The sequence below is a fragment of the Carlito syrichta genome, unplaced genomic scaffold (genome assembly GCF_000164805.1).
Source record: "Carlito syrichta isolate Samal-C Ts95f unplaced genomic scaffold, Tarsius_syrichta-2.0.1 Scaffold303022, whole genome shotgun sequence".
NCBI classification, from domain to species: Eukaryota; Metazoa; Chordata; class Mammalia; order Primates; family Tarsiidae; genus Carlito; species Carlito syrichta.
Genome location: NW_007247118.1, coordinates 347020 through 358792, shown reverse-complemented (window position 1 = coordinate 358792; position 11773 = coordinate 347020).

The following is an 11773-nucleotide window of genomic DNA, read 5'->3' as shown; positions in this document are numbered from 1 at the left end:
TTCACCCACTGGGCTCTGGCGATTCTTCGGTCTTGGCCTCCCAAGTAGCTGGAACTACAGGTGCACACTACCATGCCTGGTTGATTTTTGATTTATTATAGAGACGAGTTCTCTCCAAGTTGCGGGGGCTGGTCTCGAATCTGCAGGCTCAGGCTCTTTTTATTTTTTTAAATGTAGCTGCTTGGAAATTTAAGTATGTAGCTCACATATTTCTATTAGTTTAGTCCTGGGCAAGATAACTCCTGGCTATCAGTGAGTATACAGCTAATATATGATTTTGAGTACTAATATGTTAAAGCACTAAAAATAATTTTTTTCAAAACATGATATTTTTCCTTGAAAAGAAATAAAAATGTTTAAAAAAAATATGCAAGATTTATTGAGAGGACAGGAAAGCTCCCACAGTGGGAGAGGATCCAAGGGGGTTGATGATAAAAATACTTTTAAGTAAATCGTAATGCTGCTCCTCTGTTGACTAAAGAAGGAGGGAAACAATGAGGCAACAGTTATAAAAATAGATCGTCCTTGGCTTGAAAAATCTTTAAAGGAATAAAATGATTAATCAGACACCTAGCAATGTTTCTAGCAAAGCATCCTTAACCTGGGAAAACTCTTATTTGGAACTTCCAAATTCTGGAATGTTTGCTAAAAACTGGTTCTACTGCTTTACAGGTGCACCTCAGTGGTGAACTTCAGTTTGGACAGTGCTGGCTAGCTTGTCGGTGTTCTGTATTTTTAAATATAATAGTTTCTGATAATATCGGTTAGGTTTTTATTTTTAGTTGTAGAAAATACATTCATGACTGGGCTCGGGGACTCAGCCTGTAATCCCAGCACTTTGAGAGGCCGAGGCCGAGCAAGTTCCAGAAGCAAAGGAAGTGCTTAAAATGCAAACCTGGGGGCGATCAGAAACAAGGCAGGCTCTAGAATACAGGGTACCCAGACCTAAAACACTCCTTATTCTGAGTAGCCAGTGTAGGGTAAAGCAAGCTATCTCCATTTTGAGCAAGCTGTTCTTCTCAAGGGTCAAATTCCAGAACCGGAACATTTGATCAGCCAAGGTTGGCTCATGTAATTACCTCTGGAGTCCAGCATCTGAACCCTCATAAACCAAGAAGCAGGAAGGGGGTTTGCTAAAATATAATCAAGGTGATCCTACTTGAAGAAGGAAGAATGAATGTTGGCCACCTAAAACAATAGACATCTACTCAATAACTGAGAATAATTAAATATGAACTGTAGTATTTTTTAATTCTTGGCCCACATAGAGCCCGAGAACTGACTTATTTACTAGATAGTAGAGTAGCAAATATTTTATACACCAAAATGGTAGGTGACTTACTAAAATAAATTGGATAATGTATTAAAGTTAGCAAGCTTAACAAGAAGGAAAAAAGAAGGAAAAATTCAAAGAAGTTAAACTAATAAGAATACCTTGGTACTGTTACATTACAACCCTAGGGGATAAATTAATGAACTATTAGTCAATTTATATTGCACGTCCCCTTCCTTTCTCCTATCTCCTTAATTTAAGACAGACATTAATGTTTTCCGTTGGAGAAAGTGTTTCTTAAAATCGCTAAAATTCTCTTACTTCAAATTCATTTTGCATCATTTGTTTCTTGGCTTGCTAGAAGTTTTATTGCACTATATGCAAGACATTTAAGCTGTTTTTCAGAAGAAAAAGACTTAATATACATTCAGGGAGTAAAGACAGAGCAAAGCAATAGAGTTGTTATTTAGAAGAGAGATGTACAAACACTGAGTAGTCAATGTTCTGATTACGAATGATTCCCCTGATTATTCCTAGTACTCACAGACTGTTAAAGGCAATATATACACTATTTATTTATGATATCAGGAGACTAAAGTGTTGCCTTTCAATAGTCAGTAAACACTACAGTTTATGCTTCTCGGTGGAGTGCTAAAAGGGTGACATGTATGTAGTTAATTATTTTGATTATATATTTACTAACACATACATGCGTATATGTATGTATGTAATCTATGTATGCTTAGATACAGAGTATATATACTCTATATATTAACACAATATGTGTGTGTCTGTCCTGCCTTCTTTCTAAAGTCTGTTGTTCTTTGTCCTCAATTACTTGTATTTTCTTACCCCGACTCATGATTTTCTTCATTTGCCTCATAAGTGATCATCTTTTCCAATTTTTGAAATGATTTAGTTATTTGCTGCCTCTCCCTTCTATATTTTCCATAGATCTAATTTTAAATTATAGCTTCAACTATCATTTCTATGGGAATGATTTAGAGTTCATACATAAATGTATTCACTCAATCAATATTTATTAAATACCTATTATACCCTATTATACCCTGAGATCTAGCTAAGTATGAGAATTAAAGTTTAATAAAACATGCTCCCTGTCTTCATATGTATTTATAGCCATGATCTCTATCTCAGCGTCAGTCAACTAGAACTTAGAGATTTCCTCTCGTTTTTCTGCTATCTCTTCAATATCATTATCTTTGTCTCAAAGTCTATTTTGTCTGATATTAGTATGGCTGCTTTAGTTCTCAGTCAACTAGAACTTAGAGATTTCCTCTCGTTTTCCTGCTATCTCTTCAATATCAATATCTTTGTCTCAAAGTCTATTTTGTCTGATATTAGTATGGCTGCTTTAGTTGTCTTTTGGCTACAGTTTTCATGGAATCTTTTTCCATCGTTTTTTTCTCAACCTATGTTTGTGCTTGAACCCAAAGCCTCTTGTACTCTTTAATGTACTATGCTTTAAAAAAAATTGTTCATCAATTTCTACCTTTAATTAGAGCACTTAATCCACTCATATTTAATGTAGATACTATATCTGCTGTTTTTGTTTTCTATGTGTTTGCTGTGGTTTGCATGTTTTGAGCTCCTCCAAAATTCATATTGAAACGTAATCCTCATTCTGGTAGGATTAAGAGATGTGGCCTTTTGGGAAGTGATTGAGTCATGAGAGCTCTCCCTTGTGAATGAGATTAATACCCTTTTAAAAGAAGCTTCAGAGATCTGCCTGATTCTTCCAACACTTCTGCCTTGTGAAGGCACAGCATGTGTCTCAGTTCCCACATTTGTCCTTCTACCATACGAGAAGATGCTCTCGCCAGACACTGAATCTGCTTGTGCCATGATCTTGGACTCTCCAGAATTGTGAGAAAGAAATGTGTATTGCTTATAAATTACCCAGCCTGTCATATTTTGTTGTAGCAGTAGAAATGGACTAAGAAAATATCTTAGATCTTTTTTGTTCCTCAATTTCTCCATGACTTCTTTCTTATATGTTAAGTATACCATGGGGACCCTCATAAAACCAGAATCTATTTATTAAAGTTTTTATATGTAATCTTACATATTTAAATTTCCATTACTTTAAAATTACTCTCCATTAGACACAATACACCTGTCGAGCCGCTCTTTTCCACTGCTCAAAACGGTTTTTGAACTTGTTGATTTTGATGCCTTTTAGTGCTTCTGTCATTTTTTTTGTTTCACCTCTTCCATGTCATTCACAAAACACTTCCCTTTGAGGACTTTTTCATCTGGGAAAACAATAAAAAGTCCCTCTGGGCGAGATAAGGTGAATAGGGTGAGTGGGGCATGGAGGTCGCACCAGTTTTGGTCAAAAACTGCTGAACACTCACATGGTGTGGGCAGATGTGCTCATAAATCATCCTTCATTAACTGGACAAACATATTGAAAAAAATCTAAAGAAAAAAATTCACTTAAGCTGCACGCAGGACTAGCTGGTACACTGAAGCCAATGCTAAGTAAGTCCTAGAACACTTACTTAGCAGGGGAAGCCTGTACCACAAGGGGCCTGCCTTCCAAAAAATAACTATGATTTTTTGGGTCCCCACTTACATTCAGGAATACAAATTCCCATTTTATTTAGTTTATTTTAATTTAGTTGACCACTAATGAAACAGATACTTCAAGGAGTACACATAATGATGAAGAGAACAGACTTACAAAGACAGTTTAGAAAAGCGACTACAGGCCGGGCTTGGTGGCTTCGCCTGAAATCCCAGCACTTTGGGAGGTCGAGGTGAGTGGATTGCCTGAGCCCACAGGTTCCAGGCCAGCTCGGGCAGCATGGAGAGACCTCATCTCTACAATAAATAAAAAATTAGCTGGATGTGGTAGCACGTGCCTGTAGTTCCGGCTACTTGGAAGGCTGAGGTGGAAGGATTGCCTGAGCCTAACAGGTCCGCTGGGGTGGCCTTGAGTGTGCCACTGCACTCCAGCCTGGGTGACAGAGTGAGACTCCAAGTAAAAAAGAAAAGAAAAGAAAAACGACTACAGTAAGAGGTATACAAACACTAAGAGATGGATTATAATATTTAAATATATAATATTCAAAATTTCCTGGTTTCTACAAAAAATTTGAGACACACACATGAAAGTATAGCTCATGCACAAAAACTACATTCCACAGGAAAAAGTACTATTTAGTTTCTTTTACTATATATTTTTGAGTTATTTTTTAAGTGGTTTCCTTGGGGATTACAATTAACATCTTAATCTATAACACACTAGATGGATTAATGCAAATTGAATTTCATTAGTATGCAAAGTCTTTATTCTATATAACTCTATTCTTCTCCTTCTTTATGCTGTATAAATTACATCTCTAGCATTTTGTGCCCGGCAACTAAGATGTAAAATTATTGCATTATGCACTTGTCTTTTAAATAAAATTTTAAAAAAAGAGCTACGAATAAAAAATACACTAATGCTGTCTTTTATAGTTACCTGTGTAGTTACCTTTACCAGAGTTATTACTTTGTGTGGAGTCAAATTATCTTCTAATGTGCATTTATTTCGACTTGAAGGACTTCCGTTAGCATTTCTTGTAGGGAAGGTCTACTAGCAATAAACTCCTTCAGCTTTTGTTTACCTGGGAAAGTCTTATTTTCGCCTTCAGTTGTTGAAGAATAGTTTTACTAGATATAAAGTTGTTGCTTGAGTTGTTTTCTTTGAGCACTTTGAGTATGTTATGACTGCTCTCTGACATTTACAGTTTCTGATGGGAAATCAGATGTTAATTTTATTAAGAATCTCTTAATGAGTCTATTCTATCTTGCTGCTTTCAAGATTGTCACTGGCTTTCAAGCTTGTGACTAAAGTGTGAATGTCTTTCTGCTCATCCTACTTGTTTGTTGATCTTCTTAAGTGTTTATATTCATGTAGTTCATTTGGCAAGTGGACATTATTTAAATACTCTTTCTGTTTCTTTCTCTTTTTTTCTCCTTTTGGGGCTCTCACTATGCATATGTTGGTATGCTTGATGGTATCACACAGTTCTCTTAGGCTGTGTTCATTTTTTTCTTTCGGCTTCTTACCCAGATACTCTTATTTGTCCTCTCTTTAAGTTCACTGATTATTTCTCTGCCTGCTCAAATCTGCTGTTGAATTCTTCTGTACAATTTTTATTTCAATTATTATAGTTTTAACTTTAGAATTTCTATTTAGTTCTTAAAGAGAAAGATAATTTCTTTCTCTTTATTGATATTTTCTATTGGATGAGAAATCGTTTTTGTTTCTTTTTGTTTTTTATAATTGTTTTAACTTTTTGAGAATATTTTAAATCATGCCTAACATCTGATCTTCTTCAGAAGCATGTTTATTTCCCAATCATGCGTGAAATGTGTAAGGAACAGTTTCTATGAATTGTTTTTTGTTTTTTTGTACTTGTGGAGTGTACTTTCTTGTTTCTTTGTGTGTCTCATAAATTTTTGCTGAAAACAGGATGTTTTGAATATTACATATTTGAATTTTATAACCTACTCTTTAGTGTTTATTTGGTTGCTTCTTATTGTAGTTGTTTGCTCAGTGACTTTCTGAACTAATTTTATAACATCTTTATTTTTTGTTGTGTGTGTTCCAGAAGTCTTTGTTCCATTAACAGTCAGCTAATAATTGGACAGAGACTTTCATAAATACCTGAAACCAAAATATATTGTATAAACACAATGTATATAAAGTGGCATGTAACACTCTCTGCACCTTTCATACATTCCTAATAACAATAGACATGGCTCCTTAAAATTTCAGTAAGGCTCCTGTTGCCTTGAATGTGACATGCAAAGTCTACACTACATGGGAAATAAGGCTTATATTTGGTTTATGCATTTACCAATTTATTCATTTATTCATGTATCAATTCATCAAATACTACTTGGTGACAGGAGATATTAATTTAAATAAAACACAAATCTTGCTCTTAGCTAGGTCACATTCCAGCTGTACGGCCCTGGACAATTTTTTAAATCTCTCTGAGGCTTCAATTCTTTAATGATATAGTGGGGATATTATTGCCAATCCCATTGGATTGTTATGTGAATTAAATAGAAATATTTATGTAAAAACAGCAAAGTACCTAGTACAAAGTTAATGCTTAATAAATGTTTTCTTCCTGTACTTGTCTATTCTCAATGCAAAAGAGGCACTTTAAATAAAAACTATCATCATCTGCAATGTGCTATGTGCCAATTGAGTATCTATATGCCAACTAAGTACCTAGTATAGTAGATATTAATATTAATAAGTCAATTTAAGTAGTCATTATGAGTACAGTTAAAAGTGGCCGAAAGAGATCAAGCAACTTCCTGAGGCCATACAATTGCTACATTACAATTAAGGATTTGAATTCAAGACTCCTTGGTTCGAATACCTACATCCTTAACCTCTTCCCTGCATTTCTATTGCTGCAAGTACTTCCCTCACAAAACGACACAGGCATAAAATCCTCAAGGAAAGAATTCCAGAGCGATGGAACCCAAGGAAGAACTTTTTCTTTAAACCTTCCTTTGGCTGTAGAGGGCAACAGAAAGCCAGTAGGGACAACATGGCAAGGATGTGGAATTTGAAAAGAGGGCGGCCTCACAGTTTGAATTTAGACTTTACTCTCTCTACTTGCATTTCTCCTAAAAGGTTATTTTAATTTGGTGATGCAAAACCACATCGTTTTAAAATTGTACAATAACCTGCTGGAAAACTGAGCCAGACTGACAGGGCTTTTAACATTTTAATTAACGAATTAATTTTTCTGACAGTTTTAAAAAGACCATTCCTCAGTTTTGCAAGGTAGAAAGCAAACACCAACCAAAAAACTATGCCAATAATAATTCAAATGCTGGTAAAGAATGTTCCCCTCAGTGCCTCTTTGAAAAGTTAGCCCTTCTGTAGCTTAATTCTTAACCAAGGTTGAAGAGGTCAAGATCATATTTTAAAACTAAGGTTTAAAAGAATTGCATAGTTTTCACTCTGATTTCTTTCCTGAAGAAATGTTTGCCAAGATTCAGAGCACTCTGCCATAGCCAAAGGCTTCAGATGATTACAGTGCTGGAAGTCACCAGTACAGATTGTAAAGTCCAGGAGGCCATCCTTAGAAGACCCAGGATCATTATGCACTCGTGAACTCTCTCTCTTCGTCTCTCAAAGTGGTTTGCTTTTGAAAGGCTTTAAAGTTATTTAAGAAAATAGCATAAATAAGATGTGGATCAGACTCATGTTTAAGAAGAAGAAATATCATTGTTAAAATTTTAGTTTTCTGAAAAAATTAATAAAATAAAGCTTAAACTTAGATAATGTTTGTGTATTGCTTAAACTTACCATTTATTGACTTGATCTTAAAACTGTGAACATTAGAATATAATTTGCCTGCCTTTCATGACAACAAATTGTGAGGTTCTTGAAGATGAAAACCATAAACATATGTCATCAACTAATTAAATTGAACTACAAAAATAGTAAGTTGACAAATATTTGTTGAGCATCTATGCTTAGTACCAGGGTTACAAAGGTAAGCAAGGCTTGTTAGTTGTAGGAGGTGGCATAGTCTAGTAGGTGAAGAGCCCAGCTACTGGTCCAGGTGGTGGGACTATCATTTACTAGCTGTTTGGCTGTAGCAGGATTCCCTGAGAGGTAGTCTCTAAGATGAAGAGTAGGCTGTAATAGGGTTATTAAGGAGTGTTACAGGCGCTGTGGCTCATGCCTGTAATCCCAGCACCTTGGGAGGCTAAGGCAGGAGGATTGTTTGAGTCCAGGAGTTCCAGACCAGCCTGGGCAACATAGTGAGACCTCATCTCTACTAAAAAAAAAAAAAAATTAGCTGGGCATGGTGGTGCATACTTATACTCCTGGTAACTTAGGAGGGTAAGGCAGGAGGATTGTTTGAGCCCATAAGTTCAAGGCTGCAGTGAGCTATGATGGAACCACTGCACTCCACCCTGGGTTATCCAGTAAGACCCTATTTAAAAAAAGAGAAAAAGAAGAAAAGAAAGAAAGAAGAAAGAAAGAAAGATGGAAGGAAGGAAGGAAGGAAGGTTGATTCTCAAAAGAGGCCTCTGAGCTGACCAGAGGATGCTCTTATGTGACATCCCAGTTAAAGTGATTTCTTTTGAGGATCGGCCATTGAGTATGGTTCCCCTGAAAATAGGGCATAACCTTGAGTGAGATGTGCCACAGACAAGAGTCCACACAGATGAGGCAGTGAGTCTTTCTGGAAAGGGAATTTGGAAGATACATTACAGCTTCCACCACAGTGACCTCAGATAATTTAGTATTGTTGACCCTTTGTTGATTTTGTTGGTTTTTATTTTCTTCATTTGTAAAACAAGTATTAAAAAATATTTTCATAGGTTCAATATGAGGATTAAATATGATAATACATGTAAACCTTTGTAGTGCCTGACACATAGTAAGAAGTCACAAAGTGCTCTCTGTTATCATTGTTCTCTGTCAAATATAGCCATCACTATGCAGGACGTTAGGTTTTCAGAAATAAACAACAGTTCCTGCCCTCAAGCAGTCTAGTTGGAAAAAGGGAAGACACGCAATGCAAAGGGCAGGTGTGCCAGCAGTGCTTGGATGCCTTAGGCTAACATCCAGGATGGCCTGTTGCCTGAGTTGTGGGCTGAGGGAACCAGCCTGAGGAAGTGGTGAGCAGTAGCTGAGTCAGGGAGGAGTGAACGCGAATGCTGGTGTCTGGGATGGCTGGAACGCTGGGTGTGCAGTCGCAACTAGGGAGAGATGAGGCTGGGAGGAGCAAGGAGCCAGATGGTGAAGGTCTTGACTATCCTTATGTAGAGATCTGGATCTATGCTGAAGGTGTTGGAGAATCAGTGAAGGATCTTGAAATCATGATACATTTACAAAGTTCAACCTATCACAAAAGTAGGGAATAGATTGGAGAGAGGAAACCGAATACAGGGAGGACCACTGAGAGGCTGTAGTAGTCATCATGGCAAAAAAAAAAAAAAAAAATGACAAAAGGGTGAACACAGGGAGGCAGTGGGTTTAGGGGAGGGCGGAGTTATAGATATTTCCTAATTTCCGGTTTGGGTGGCTCAGCAGATGGTGACGCCATTCTCTAGGTGAAGGATATTAGGAGGAGCAGATATAGGCAGGAGGAAGAAGATCATTTTGGTTTTGAACATCAAAGTTGACATGTTTTGTGCCAGTTGATTCTGATACGGCTGGAGCATGGATGACAACTTGAAGAAGAGCCAGAGTATGGAAGCAGCGGATTTTACTTCTGTCGACAGAAGAAAATGGAGTATAAGAGGGCTGGCTAACAACATCTAGTTAGTGAAAATTGCAGCCGAGAAAGAGGAATTGGGTAAACAGTAGAAAACCCAGGAAGTTTTCTGTAATGTGTTTTGACAATATGAAAAAATGTCAGTTAGTCAAGTAACAGGTTTCTAGCTTTAAAATTCTTTAAACAAAGCTACTCCTCTTAGAATATCAAACTCTTCATCTAAAAGGAAGATCTGGAGTAAACAAGGGGGAATTTTGTTTTTTCAAAATAAGATGATGACAAGTTACCAACTACAACACTTTCAGAATCTAGCCAAAGTAATACACATAGAGCTAGAAAAGCTTTCATAAGGAAATAAAGGTTGGGCCCAGTGGCTCATGCCTGTAATCCCAGCACTTTGGGAGGCAGGGGCAGGAGGACTGCTTGAGTCCAGAAGTTGGACACCAACCTGGGCACCACAGTGAGGCCTTGCCTTTATAAAACAAGCAAATGAAAAAACCTTCCTTGGTGGAAGGACTTCCTGAGCCCAGAAGGTTGAGGCTGTGGTGAGCCATGGTCACGCCACTCCACTCCAGCCTAGGTGACAGAGTGATCCCCTGATTCAAAAAAAAAAAAAAAAAAAAAAAAGTGAGGCAATGAACTGAAAAGGGTAATGCAGGAAGTGAGTCTGGCACAGAATGATTAAAACCTATTAGGAACAGACATATTTATTTCAAGATTGTGTAGCTGGCATCTTAGTGAAAAACAGGCAAAATAATAGAAATGAATATATTGAAGGCTTATTAGAATTCAAAATAGCTAATAACAACTTTCAGCATTTTGAATATAAAAGTACTAAGGCAAGGGTCAATTTCATGTTCCTGTCTTATGAAGGTAAAGGGAACAATTCGCCCAAGTGTTCCACAGTAAGTGAAATACGCGATTTGGGCTACTGGAGTCCTAGATAGGATGAATACACTGATTCAGCTAGCACACTTTCTTAGAAGAGGTAGTCACTCAAGATAAATCTCCTTGGGATATACCTCATGTCGGTCAAGCAAGCCCATAAAACAGCAGCCCATTACCAGGACCTTGGGATTTTCAATTTGTACCATTCCTGACATCGCCCTTTGGAGTTTCCCCCTCAGAACGCGATCAGGTGCTGCCACTCATGGTCCCCACTAGGCGGCACTCTAAGCTCATCGCAAGTGCGCGGAATGCCGCGCCACTAAAATCTGCAGGAGGCATCTCCGTTGTGGGAACTTGATAACAGTTCGGATTTTATTAATTGAAACTTTAGATTTGAAAATGGCTGTTTCTAAGCGAGGCGACAAGGCAGGCCATATGGCTTCACTGTGTCTGAGAGTATGTAGTCTTTGGAAACCTTGTTTTGGTGTGGTTTCACTCTCCAGTGCATCATTTCAGACCAGGACGGCAAAGCTGCTGGCGACAGCAGGGTTGCTGTGACACTTCGGGGTGGCCTTCTCTTCCTCAGTGCTGGTAGCTTGGGACTGTAACTGGGAGATGCCTTGGTCTGCTGGGAAGTCTACTACTGCTTCTCGAGGAATCCATAAGACCCAACAATCTTGCCCCGCCATACACATGAGGATAGAGGTAACCTCTTCTAGGAAACAAGCAGCCTCAGAAAGAATGGTTTTCACCCCACTGGGGCAGAGGGGCTGCTGACTGGGTGATTGAGAGAACTCTCCTTACTTCTGAGGTTTCAGGCATGGTATTAAGCGTTCTGCATTCTTCACTGCATTTCACCCTCACAGGAGTCCTCTTAGGTAAGCATTCATTGTCTCTGTTTTGGCTTAAAACAACACACATTTATTTTAATGCTATTTTAATTAATTAATTTTTTTTGTAGAGATGGGGGTCTTGTTATACTGTCCAGGCTGGTCTTGAACTCCTGGCTTCAAGCAATCCTCCTGCCTCAGTCTCCCAAGTTGCTTGGTACTACAGGCCTGAGCCACTGTGCCTGGCCAAATTTATTGTTTTTCATTTCTGTAGATCAGAAGTCCAACAAGAGTCCCGTGGAGTGAAAATAAAAGTGTCATTCAGGCTGTCTTCCCTAGGGGAGGATCTGTTTTCTGATCTTTTCCAGCTTATAGAAGACACCCATATTCCTTGGCTCATGGCTTTCTTTCTCCATCTTCAAATCCAGCAGTCATACACTCCATGATCACAGCCAGATCCATGGTTTCACTCTATTACCGCAGCCAGGAAATACTTTCTGCGT